The sequence below is a fragment of the Bombina bombina genome, chromosome 10 (genome assembly GCF_027579735.1).
Source record: "Bombina bombina isolate aBomBom1 chromosome 10, aBomBom1.pri, whole genome shotgun sequence".
Taxonomy (NCBI): domain Eukaryota; kingdom Metazoa; phylum Chordata; class Amphibia; order Anura; family Bombinatoridae; genus Bombina; species Bombina bombina.
Genome location: NC_069508.1, coordinates 34,414,561 through 34,427,704, shown reverse-complemented (window position 1 = coordinate 34,427,704; position 13,144 = coordinate 34,414,561). Strand labels below are relative to the sequence as shown.

The window sequence follows — 13,144 nt, the reverse complement described above, 5'->3', positions numbered from 1 at the left end:
GGTAAATAATATGCAGAGAAGCCAGGAAGTCAGAGACAAATATGGGAAAGGAATTCAAAGCCTGAGACTTACATAGGAATAAAGTGAGGATTAACTATTTGTACCATTTGTAGGTAGAGGGGACTAATGGTTCTTTTGTGCCAAACTAACATATATGATCTCTCTTTACAGAGCAATCTCTAGCAGGGAAAAGATCTCTAAATCCTGTTCTCATGGGAACAGATTCACTAAACTTAGAGAAAGCTCAGTTACAGTAATACAGGGGGAGATCTAGGCTAGGTATAGAAATTAGTGAGTTAACCTCTTACATCCTTTAGCCTCCTTGGCTGCACCTCCCCTAGTTAATAGAGTATATTTAGTATTAGGAATGTACAGTACAGAGTATTCTAGGTCGGCCACAGCTGTACTTACCAGTAGTGTGCACAGCAGCCCGGCCCCTCTACTTCTCTTCTTTGTCTCCATGTGTTGCAGCTTCTAGTAAGTTTATTCAGTGAGTCCCCTGCAAGGCCAGCCTGTTGGCTACTAGACCCCTGGCACACAAGGCCAGCCTGTTAGCTACTAGTCCCTGGCACACAAATCCAGCCTATTAGCTACTAGCCCCTGGCACACAAGGCCAGCCTATTAGTTAGCCCCCTGGCACACAAGGCCAATCTGTTAGCTACTAGCCCCTGACACACAAGGCCAGCCTGTTAGCTACTAGCCCCTGGCACACAAGGCCAGCCTGTTAGCTACTAGCCCCTGGCACACAAGGCCAGCCTGTTAGCTACTAGCCCCTGGCACACAAAGCCAGCCTGTTAGCTACTAGCCCCTGGCACACAAAGCCAGTCTGTTAGCTACTAGCCCCTGGCACACAAAGCCAGCCTGTTAGCTACTAGCCCCTGGCACACAAAGCCAGTCTGTTAGCTACTAGCCCCTGGCACACAAGGCCAGCCTGTTAGCTACTAGTCCCTGGCACACAAGGCCAGCCTGTTAGCTACTAGTCCCTGGCACACACGGCCACCCTGCTGCTGAGGCTCCTGTGCCACATCTTGGGATAGCAGACACAGACAGTGTGCGCTCCCTCAGTCCATCCCTCCTCCAGGAATGTGCACAGGCGACCAGATGTTCTAGCAAGTCCCAGTTACAGAGGGAGACACTCTAATCTGTCCCCATCTCTCCTTCCCTGCTAATCCGTATCCTTGTTGCATTACTTCTGTGGAACTCTCTCCCCCACAACCATCTCCTCACTCCATTTGCTTTTCACTCTGTGACCTCCTCTATTTCCCACCCCCTCTCCTTGCCTACAACCCTCAGTAAATATCTAACTAGCTCCTGCCCTGTGCTCACACACAGCTGTCTGGGGCTGCATGAGGTGTGAGAGGATGGGGGGCAATGCTGGCACTGAAAACCTCTTCCTGTGACTCTGAATGGGGAGGTAAAATTACCAAGAAAGAGGGGCAGGGGGAGGTGCAAGGGAGGAATGAAAAGGAGTGAGCCCATTTATACGACTTAGTCATAAATCACAGAGGTGAAATAGAGGCAGAAAAACTGCTGCAAAAATACAGAAAGCAACAGATGGGCGAAGTAAAGAAGGGACACAGAGCTCTGGAGAACCCTTTATTTTCTTAAACCTGTGGCTGCATCTAGTATTTAAAGAGTTAAATTATTGAGGTAGGGGGGAGGGGGTGTGTGTATATAAAAGCTATATGTGCAGGAATAGCTACTAACACTTCAGGTTGAGTTAGTAACTGCTACTGACCCATTTTTGTTAGGTAAATAAGATCTGTGGCTGCATCTAGTATTTAAAGCGTTAAATATGGGGGGGGGGGGGGGTTAGGGTGTATATAAAAGCTATATGTGCAGGAGTAGCTACTAGCACTTCAGGTTGAGTTAGTAACTGCTACTGACCCATTTTTGTTAGGTAGATAAGATCTGTGGCTGCATCTAGTATTTAAAGCGTTAAATATGGGGGGGGTGTTAGGGTGTATATAAAAGCTATATGTGCAGGAGTAGCTACTAACACTTCAGGTTGAGTTGCTGCTGCTGGCATATGATTTTTAGGCAAATAAGACCAAGAATATTATAATATATACAAGGGGACAGCATATTGTTCTGAGCCTGAAATGGCCATTACCTTAAAGGGATGATCTAATGCTATAATGATTTGTTGTAGGATTGTATTATTGCACTGTCACTCATGAGCAGGCTGCTGAGTAGCATACACAGGTAGCTGCATATAACTGGGCTGATCACAACGGACTTGGGAGAGCTCCCTGGAGCTTGAGATTAACTATGAGTTTAACCATTTATGAGAGTTAAATAGTTACCATGAGCATCCGTGTAATAATTACATACTCTAATATGTGAGGATAGATTTTGTCAGCCTCATCCTTAAACATTCTTTCTTCCTTCTGTTTCTTGGGGCCTAAGGAAATCAAATGGTTAAACTTACCTTGCTGCCCACTGTGCCCGGGCCCCCTCAAACACATAATCATTCCTAGCTTTAGCTACACGTTCCTTTAACTGCCCAAGAAAATGTAACTGTTTATTGTTTAGAGTTTTTGGGTGGTTTTGTCATTGCTTTTATTGCACTTACATACACTAGAATGGAGGAGTTATATTGTATTTCCATTAACAGACATTAAAGGGACATAAAACCCATAAAGATGTATTTAATGATTCAGATAGAACGTACAATTGTAAACCACTTTCCAATTTACTTCTATTAGCAAATTGTTTTAGTTTTCTTGTTATCCTTTGTTGAAAAGCAGGGATGTAATCTTAGAAGTGTGCATGGGTCCTCTGTCATAAATATGCATTGTTTTTTTGCCATTTAATGTTCTTTTGTATTCTGTTATAGCCTAATAAACCTTATTGTATGCACTGCTAAACTATTGTATTAAATGGTTAAAATCCAGTGGATGTGCACAAAGAGATTATATTGGCAGTGTTCCATGCCTGTGATAAATCCACATCACTAGGGGAATGAGCTCTTATAGAAGACCATTGTATGCACCAGTATCATAATAAGTCGTTGCTGGTCATCCAAAGGTGTATGGGAAGAATAGGTAGCTCACAACAAAATGGTGTAACCTTAAAGGGCCAGTATACCTAGGGAATAATGTTATATAATGCTGCACATAGTGCAGCATTATATAACATTAGCTTAGCTCCAGATTTAAAAAGTGAATAGTTAAAAAGATATCACGCAAAGAAAACAGAACGCCGCTCTTGGCTCTACTAAGCAGGTCTGTTTTGTTCTGCTAAGCGCATTATGGGCACGCTGTCTATTCACAGCGCCCCCGGTCGCGCTATTAAAATCAATGTAGCTTGCTCATGCTCTGGTAGCGGGAGAGAGCTACATTGATTTTAATAGCGCAATCGGACCGGCTGTGATTAGACAGCGTGCCCAGATGCGCTTAGTAGAAGAAAACAGACCCGCTCAGTAGAGCCAAGAGCGGCGTTCTGTAAACTTTGTGTGATATCTTTTTAACTATTCACTTTTTAAATCTGGAGCTAAGCTAATATTATATAATTCTGCACTATGTGCAGCATTATATAACATTATTTCCTAGGTTTACTGCCCCTTTAAAGGGACACTAAACCCAATTTTTCTTTCTTTCATGATTCTGATAGAGCAGGTAACTTTCTAATTTACTCCTATTGTCAATTTGTCTTTGTTCTCTAGGTATCTTTATTTGAAAAGCATGAGTGAAGGCCTTAGTAGCCAGCCCATTTTTGATTCAGCACCTAGGTAGCGCTTGCTTAATGTAGTCACCAATCAGCAAGCACTAGCCAGGGTGAACCAAAAAATGGGCAAGCTTGCTAAGCTTACATTCCTGCTTTTTAAAATAGATACCATGAGAACAAAGACAAAAATTGACAATAGGAGTAAATTAGAAAGTTGTTTAAAATTGCTGCTCTATCTGAAACATGAGAGAATAAATTGGGTTTAATATCCCTTTAAGTGTGCATGTAAAGGAGAGAGTGGCATGTACTGCCTTACACAGCGACCATTTCCCCCCAAGTTAAAAAATAAAGGGAAACTGAACCCAAATGTTTTTCTTTCATTCAGATAGAGCATGCAATTTTATGCAACTTTCTAATTTACGCCTATTATCAATTTGTCTTTGTTCTCTTGCTATCTTTATTTGAAAAAGAAGGCATCTAAGCTTTTTTTTGGGGTTCAGACCCATGGAAAGCACTTTTTTAATTGGTGGATGAATTTATCCACCAATCACCAAGAACAACCCAGGTTGTTCACCAACAATGGGCCGGCATCTAAACTTACATTCTTGCATTTCAAATAAAGATACAAAGAAAATGATGAACATTTGATAATAGGGGTAAATTAGAAAGTTGCTTAAAATTGTATGCTCTATCTCAATCACTAAAGAAAAAATTGTGTCCCTTTAAAGCACCCCACCCAAGCTCAGGTGTACTCATGACAGTGTAATGAAGTTGTGTATATAAAGCCAAGCTCAGGAGTACTCATGACAGTGTAATTAAGTTGTGTATATAAAGCCAAGCTCAGGAGTACTCATGACAGTGTAATAAAGTTGTGTATATAAAGCCAAGCTCAGGAGTACTCATGACAGTGTAATGAAGTTGTGTATATAAAGCCAAGCTCAGGAGTACTCATGACAGTGTAATGAAGTTGTGTATATAATGCCAGGCTCAGGAGTACTCATGACAGTGTAATTAAGTTGTGTATATAAAGCCAAGCTCAGGTGTACTCATGACAGTGTAATAAAGTTGTGTATATAAAGCCAAGCTCAGGAGTACTCATGACAGTGTAATGAAGTTGTGTATATAAAGCCAGGCTCAGGAGTACTCATGACAGTGTAATTAAGTTGTGTATATAAAGCCAGGCTCAGGAGTACTCATGACAGTGTAATTAAGTTGTGTATATAAAGCCAAGTTCAGGAGTACTCATGACAGTGAAATTAAGTTGTGTATATAAAGCCAGGCTCAGGTGTACTCATGACAGTGAAATTAAGTTGTGTATATAAAGCCAGGCTCAGGTGTACTCATGACAGTGTAATTAAGTTGTGTATATAAAGCCAAGCTCAGGTGTACTCATGACAGTGTAATTAAGTTGTGTATATAAAGCCAGGCTCAGGAGTACTCATGACAGTGTAATTAAAGTTGTGTATATAAAGCCAAGCTCAGGTGTACTCATGACAGTGTAATGAAGTTGTGTATATAAAGCCAAGCTCAGGTGTACACATGACAGTGTAATGAAGTTGTGTATATAAAGCCAGGCTCAGGTGTACTCATGACAGTGTAATGAAGTTGTGTATATAAAGCCAGGCTCAGGTGTACTCATGGCAGTGTAATGAAGTTGTGTATATAAAGCCAGGCTCAGGTGTACTCATGACAGTGTAATGAAGTTGTGTATATAAAGCCAAGCTCAGGTGTACTCATGACAGTGTAATGAAGTTGTGTATATAAAGCCAAGCTCAGGTGTACTCATGACAGTGTAATGAAGTTGTGTATATAAAGCCAAGCTCAGGTGTACTCATGACAGTGTAATGAAGTTGTGTATATAAAGCCAGGCTCAGGTGTACTCATGACAGTGTAATTAAGTTGTGTATATAAAGCCAAGCTCAGGAGTACTCATGACAGTGTAATAAAGTTGTGTATATAAAGCCAAGCTCAGGTGTACTCATGACAGTGTAATTAAGTTGTGTATATAAAGCCAAGCTCAGGTGTACTCATGACAGTGTAATTAAGTTGTGTATATAAAGCCAGGCTCAGGAGTACTCATGACAGTGTAATGAAGTTGTGTATATAAAGCCAGGCTCAGGTGTACTCATGACAGTGTAATGAAGTTGTGTATATAAAGCCAGGCTCAGGAGTACTCATGACAGTGTAATTAAGTTGTGTATATAAAGCCAAGCTCAGGTGTACTCATGACAGTGTAATGAAGTTGTGTATATAAAGCCAAGTTCAGGAGTACTCATGACAGTGTAATGAAGTTGTCTTTATAAAGCCAGGCTCAGGAGTACTCATGACAGTGTAATGAAGTTGTGTATATAAAGCCAGGCTCAGGTGTACTCATGACAGTGTAATTAAGTTGTGTATATAAAGCCAAGCTCAGGTGTACTCATGACAGTGTAATGAAGTTGTGTATATAAAGCCAAGCTCAGGAGTACTCATGACAGTGTAATGAAGTTGTGTATATAAAGCCAAGCTCAGGAGTACTCATGACAGTGTAATGAAGTTGTGTATATAAAGCCAGGCTCAGGAGTACTCATGACAGTGTAATTAAGTTGTGTATATAAAGCCAGGCTCAGGTGTACTCATGACAGTGTAATTAAGTTGTGTATATAAAGCCAAGCTCAGGAGTACTCATGACAGTGTAATGAAGTTGTGTATATAAAGCCAGGCTCAGGAGTACTCATGACAGTGTAATGAAGTTGTGTATATAAAGCCAAGCTCAGGAGTACTCATGACAGTGTAATGAAGTTGTGTATATAAAGCCAAGCTCAGGAGTACTCATGACAGTGTAATTAAGTTGTGTATATAAAGCCAAGCTCAGGTGTACTCATGACAGTGTAATTAAGTTGTGTATATAAAGCCAGGCTCAGGAGTACTCATGACAGTGTAATGAAGTTGTGTATATAAAGCCAGGCTCAGGAGTACTCATGACAGTGTAATGAAGTTGTGTATATAAAGCCAAGCCCAGGTGTACTCATGACAGTGTAATGAAGTAGTTTATATAAAGCCAAGCTCAGGTGTACTCATGACAGTGTAATGAAGTAGTTTATATAAAGCCAAGCTCAGGAGTACTCATGACAGTGTAATTAAGTTGTGTATATAAAGCCAAGCTCAGGTGTACTCATGACAGTGTAATGAAGTAGTTTATATAAAGCCAAGCTCAGGTGTACTCATGACAGTGTAATGAAGTTGTCTTTATAAAGCCAGGCTCAGGAGTACTCATGACAGTGTAATGAAGTTGTGTATATAAAGCCAGGCTCAGGTGTACTCATGACAGTGTAATGAAGTTGTGTATATAAAGCCAAGCTCAGGAGTACTCATGACAGTGTAATTAAGTTGTGTATATAAAGCCAGGCTCAGGTGTACTCATGACAGTGTAATGAAGTAGTTTATATAAAGCCAAGCTCAGGTGTACTCATGACAGTGTAATGAAGTTGTGTATATAAAGCCAAGCTCAGGAGTACTCATGACAGTGTAATGAAGTTGTGTATATAAAGCCAGGCTCAGGAGTACTCATGACAGTGTAATGAAGTTGTGTATATAAAGCCAAGCTCAGGAGTACTCATGACAGTGTAATGAAGTTGTGTATATAAAGCCAAGCTCAGGAGTACTCATGACAGTGTAATGAAGTTGTGTATATAAAGCCAAGCTCAGGTGTACTCATGACAGTGTAATTAAGTTGTGTATATAAAGCCAAGCTCAGGTGTACTCATGACAGTGTAATTAAGTTGTGTATATAAAGCCAAGCTCAGGTGTACTCATGACAGTGTAATTAAGTTGTGTATATAAAGCCAGGCTCAGGTGTACTCATGACAGTGAAATTAAGTTGTGTATATAAAGCCAGGCTCAGGTGTACTCATGACAGTGTAATGAAGTTGTGTATATAAATCCAGGCTCCGATGTACTCATGACAGTGTAATGAAGTTGTGTATATAAAGCCAGGCTCAGGTGTACTCATGACAGTGTAATTAAGTTGTGTATATAAAGCCAGGCTCAGGAGTACTCATGACAGTGTAATGAAGTTGTGTATATAAAGCCAGGCTCAGGTGTACTCATGACAGTGTAATGAAGTTGTGTATATAAAGCCAAGCTCAGGAGTACTCATGACAGTGTAATGAAGTTGTGTATATAAAGCCAGGCTCAGGTGTACTCATGACAGTGTAATTAAGTTGTGTATATAAAGCCAGGCTCAGGTGTACTCATGACAGTGTAATTAAGTTGTGTATATAAAGCCAGGCTCAGGTGTACTCATGACAGTGAAATTAAGTTGTGTATATAAAGCCAAGCTCAGGTGTACTCATGACAGGGTAATGAAGTTGTGTATATAAAGCCAAGCTCAGGAGTACTCATGACAGTGTAATGAAGTAGTTTATATAAAGCCAAGCTCAGGTGTACTCATGACAGTGTAATGAAGTTGTGTATATAAAGCCAGGCTCAGGTGTACTCATGACAGTGAAATTAAGTTGTGTATATAAAGCCAGGCTCAGGTGTACTCATGACAGGGTAATGAAGTTGTGTATATAAAGCCAGGCTCAGGTGTACTCATGACAGTGTAATGAAGTTGTGTATATAAAGCCAAGCTCAGGAGTACTCATGACAGTGTAATGAAGTTGTGTATATAAAGCCAAGCTCAGGTGTACTCATGACAGTGTAATGAAGTTGTGTATATAAAGCCAGGCTCAGGTGTACTCATGACAGTGTAATGAAGTTGTGTATATAAAGCCAAGCTCAGGTGTACTCATGACAGTGTAATGAAGTTGTCTTTATAAAGCCAAGCTCAGGTGTACTCATGACAGTGTAATTAAGTTGTGTATATAAAGCCAAGCTCAGGAGTACTCATGACAGTGTAATGAAGTTGTGTATATAAAGCCAAGCTCAGGTGTACTCATGACAGTGTAATTAAGTTGTGTATATAAAGCCAAGTTCAGGAGTACTCATGACAGTGTAATGAAGTAGTTTATATAAAGCCAAGCTCAGGAGTACTCATGACAGTGTAATTAAGTTGTGTATATAAAGCCAAGCTCAGGAGTACTCATGACAGTGTAATGAAGTTGTGTATACAGGGAGTGCAGAATTATTAGGCAAATTAGTATTTTGACCACATCATCCTCTTTATGCATGTTGTCTTACTCCAAGCTGTATAGGCTCAAAAGCCTACTACCAATTAAGCATATTAGGTGATGTGCATCTCTGTAATGAGAAGGGGTGTGGTCTAATGACATCAACACCCTATATCAGGTGTGCATAATTATTAGGCAACTTCCTTTCCTTTGGCAAAATGGGTCAAAGGAAGGACTTGACAGGCTCAGAAAAGTAAAAAATAGTGAGATATCTTGCAGAGGGATGCAGCACTCTTAAAATTGCAAAGCTTCTGAAGCGTGATCATCGAACAATCAAGCGTTTCATTCAAAATAGTCAACAGGGTCGCAAGAAGCGTGTGGAAAAACCAAGGCGCAAAATAACTGCCCATGAACTGAGAAAAGTCAAGCGTGCAGCTGCCAAGATGCCACTTGCCACCAGTTTGGCCATATTTCAGAGCTGCAACATCAATGGAGTGCCCAAAAGCACAAGGTGTGCAATACTCAGAGACATGGCCAAGGTAAGAAAGGCTGAAAGATGACCACCACTGAACAAGACACACAAGCTGAAACGTCAAGACTGGGCCAAGAAATATCTCGACTGATTTTTCTAAGGTTTTATGGACTGATGAAATGAGAGTGAGTCTTGATGGGCCAGATGGATGGGCCCGTGACTGGATTGGTAAAGGGCAGAGAGCTCCAGTCCGACTCAGACGCCAGCAAGGTGGAGGTGGAGTACTGGTTTGGGCTGGTATCATCAAAGATGAGCTTGTGGGGCCTTTTCAGGTTGAGGATGCAGTCAAGCTCAACTCCCAGTCCTACTGCCAGTTTCTGGAAGACACCTTCTTCAAGCAGTGGTACAGGAAGAAGTCTGCATCCTTCAAGAAAAACATGATTTTCATGCAGGACAATGCTCCATCACACGCGTCCAAGTACTCCACAGCGTGGCTGGCAAGAAAGGGTATAAAAGAAGAAAATCTAATGACATGGCCTCCTTGTTCACCTGATCTGAACCCCATTGAGAACCTGTGGTCCATCATCAAATGTGAGATTTACAAGGAGGGAAAACAGTACACCTCTCTGAACAGTGTCTGGGAGGCTGCGGTTTTTGCTGCACGCAATGTTGATGGTGAACAGATCAAAACACTGACAGAATCCATGGATGGCAGGCTTTTGAGTGTCCTTGCAAAGAAAGGTGGCTATATTGGTCACCGATTTGTTTTGTTTTTGAATGTCAGAAATGTATATTTGTGAATGTTGAGATGTTATATTGGTTTCACTGGTAAAAATAAATAATTGAAATGGGTATATATTTGTTTTTTGTTAAGTTGCCTAATAATTATGCACAGTAATAGTCACCTGCACACACAGATATCCCCCTAAAATAGCTATAACTAAAAACAAACTAAAAACTACTTCCAAAACTATTCAGCTTTGATATTAATGAGTTTTTTGGGTTCATTGAGAACATGGTTGTTGTTCAATAATAAAATTAATCCTCAAAAATACAACTTGCCTAATAATTCTGCACTCCCTGTATAAAGCCAGGCTCAGGAGTACTCATGACAGTGTAATGAAGTTGTGTATATAAAGCCAGGCTCAGGAGTACTCATGACAGTGTAATGAAGTTGTGTATATAATGCCAGGCTCAGGTGTACTCATGACAGTGTAATGAAGTTGTGTATATAAAGCCAGGGAGTCACATTCTATTATGAAGAGAAAAAGGAAATACGAGATACGTGGTATCTATAAGAGGCGCCAACTATATAAAGCTATTATTTTATTAAAGGGACAGTCTAGTCCAAAAAAAACTTTCATGATTCAGATAGGGCATGTAATTTTAAAAAGTTTTCCAATTTACTTTTATCACCAATTTTTTTTTTGTTCTCTTGGTATTCTTAGTTGAAAGCTTAACTTAGGAGGTTCATATGCTAATTTCTTAGACCTTGAAGGCCGCCTCTTAAGAATGCATTTTAACAGGTTTTTCACCACTAGAGGGTGTTAGTTCATGTTTTTGATATAGATAACACTGTGCTCGTGCACGTGAAGTTACCTGGGAGCCATCACTGATTGGCTAAACTGCAAGTCTGTCAAAATAACAAATGAAGGGGCAGTTTGCAGAGGCTTAGATACAAGATAATCACAGAGGTAAAAAATATATAAATATAACTGTGTTTGTTATGCAAAACTAGGGAATGGGTAAACAAGGGATTATCTATCTTTTAAAACAATAACAATTCTGGTGTAGACTGTCCCTTTAAAAACAAGGGGGGGTTAGATTTGAGGAAACATTGTCTGCAAGTAGGATTTGCCATATTTATAATGCAATATTATTCAAACCTTTCTTTAAACAGCCCCTGACGCATGTATTGCATAAGTGTCCTCCCTGAAAGTGGAAATATGGCAACTACATCTGTAAGAGATTTCTACTGGAGGACTTTGTGAAAATCTACCAGGACTATGGGCCAGACTTGCACTGTTCACTGATGACAAACTAAAGAAGTTACAACCACCTCTGAAGAATGAGGATATTACGTTCATAAGTTAACAGGAGTGCAATGCAAATCCATGTGGCTATTCCTTTAATAAAATCCTTCTCAACTATTTTAGAGAACAAAAAGAAAAAGAAAATCCTTTCCCCATATTTGTTTATGTTGTCACCAGTTTGTAACAGTGATGGGAACTAGACCTTTGCCTAGAATGAAACCGGTAGGTAGGTGTGTGTGACCTTTTTTCTGTTTAGTTTTTTTCCATTTGCGCCTACACTGGAGCCAGGAAGATCTCTACAGTGCACCTATTCCCACCTACAATGTTTAGCCAGGTTTGAAGGACATTAGAGAATTTGAGTTACCCTCTACCTTATTTGGTGATAGGATTGTGATAACTGAATACGTTTATTTCACTTTTCTAGGTGTTTTCTACATTTTAAAGGTGGCGCATAGTTAATAATTATTCTGTGCTGAGAGCAGGTTTACAATCATTTAATCTTTCTTGTACTCAGTAATCATGAAATTAAAGCACCAAGCAGATTACCATAGAGAGTTTTATCTTAAAGGGACAGTAAAGTCCAAATTAAACTTTAATGATTCAGATAGGGAATGTGATTTTAAAGGGACAGTCTACCATAGAATTGTTATTGTTTTAAAAGATAGATAATCCCTTTATTACCCATTCCCCAGTTTTGCATAACCAACACAGTTATATTAATGTACTTTTTACCTTTGTGATTACCTTGTATCTAGGAACCTTCTTCCAGCCCCCTGATCACATGACTGTGACTGTTTATTATCTATTGTCTTGCATTTAGCATTGTATTGTGCTAGATCTTAAATAACCCCCTGTGCCTGAACACAGTGTTATCTATATGGCCCACATGTACTTTCTGCCTCTTTGTGTTGAAAAGAGATTTAAAAAGCATGTGATAAGAGGCAGCCCTCAAAGGCTTAGAAATTAGCATATGAGCCTACCTATGTTTAGTTTAAATTAAGAATACCAAGAGAAAAAAGCAAATTTGATGATAAAAGTAAATTGGAAAGTTGATTAACATTAAAAGTCCTATCTGAATAATTAAAGTTTAATTTATACTAGACTGTCCCTTTAAACAACTTTCCAATTTACTTTTAGCATCAAATTTGCTTTTTTTTCTTTTGGTATTTTTTGTTAAAAACTAAACCTAGGTAGGCTCATATGCCAATTTCTACGACTACGCAGTCCCAATCTTATCTCACTGTCTGGATGTCAATAGATAATAACATACTGTTTGTTCATTTGTGCCATATAGATAACATTGTGCTCACTGCTGTGGAGTAATTTATGAGTCAGCACTGATTGCCTGAAATGCATTTCTGTCAAAAGAACTGAAATAAGGGGGCAGAGGCTTAGATACAAGGTAATTACAAAGGTAAAACATATATTAATATAACAGTGCTGGGTATGCAAAACTGGGGAATGGTAAATAAAAGTGGTTATCTATCTTTTTAAGCAATACCATTTTTGAGGTTGACTGTCCCTTTAAAGATACCAAATACCCAAGTGTGGTCTATTTACTTTAAGGGTCGTGAACATGAAATATTATTGTTGGGTGGTACAGCCTTAAAGGGTCATTAAACACTTTGAGATTGTAATATAAAATGGTAAATCGAATATATATATAAAAAAAGTCTGCAATAGACTTTCAATATTTATTTTGTCCCCTTTTCCTGTAATTCCATTCTGAAATTGTGAGCTTTTCCTTTCCTGATAGAAATGGAAGTGCAGAACACTGTTATATTCCACACAGCCATTGGCTGCACACTCTAGTGACCTATTTATAACTGCCCCTAATTGGCCACAGCAGAGAAGGTAACCTAAGTTACAACATGGCA

General features: G+C 39.5%; 1 protein-coding gene and 1 long non-coding RNA gene across 2 annotated transcripts in view; one reads left to right on the top strand and one right to left on the bottom strand.

Moving 5' to 3' along the window:
- Positions 1-1,398, bottom strand: part of KIAA1614 (KIAA1614 ortholog) — a 65,005-nt gene extending 63,607 nt beyond the window's left edge. Inside the window, exon 1 of the mRNA XM_053693945.1 lies at positions 412-1,398. The gene's annotated coding sequence lies outside the window, so the exon portion shown is untranslated. The remainder of the gene's footprint in view (positions 1-411) is intronic.
- LOC128641332 (uncharacterized) lies at positions 1,340-11,812 on the top strand. The gene is made up of 2 exons (XR_008399472.1): positions 1,340-1,414; positions 11,135-11,812. It is a non-coding gene; the product is annotated as an uncharacterized LOC128641332 (long non-coding RNA).
- Positions 11,813-13,144: the final 1,332 nt, after the last annotated feature.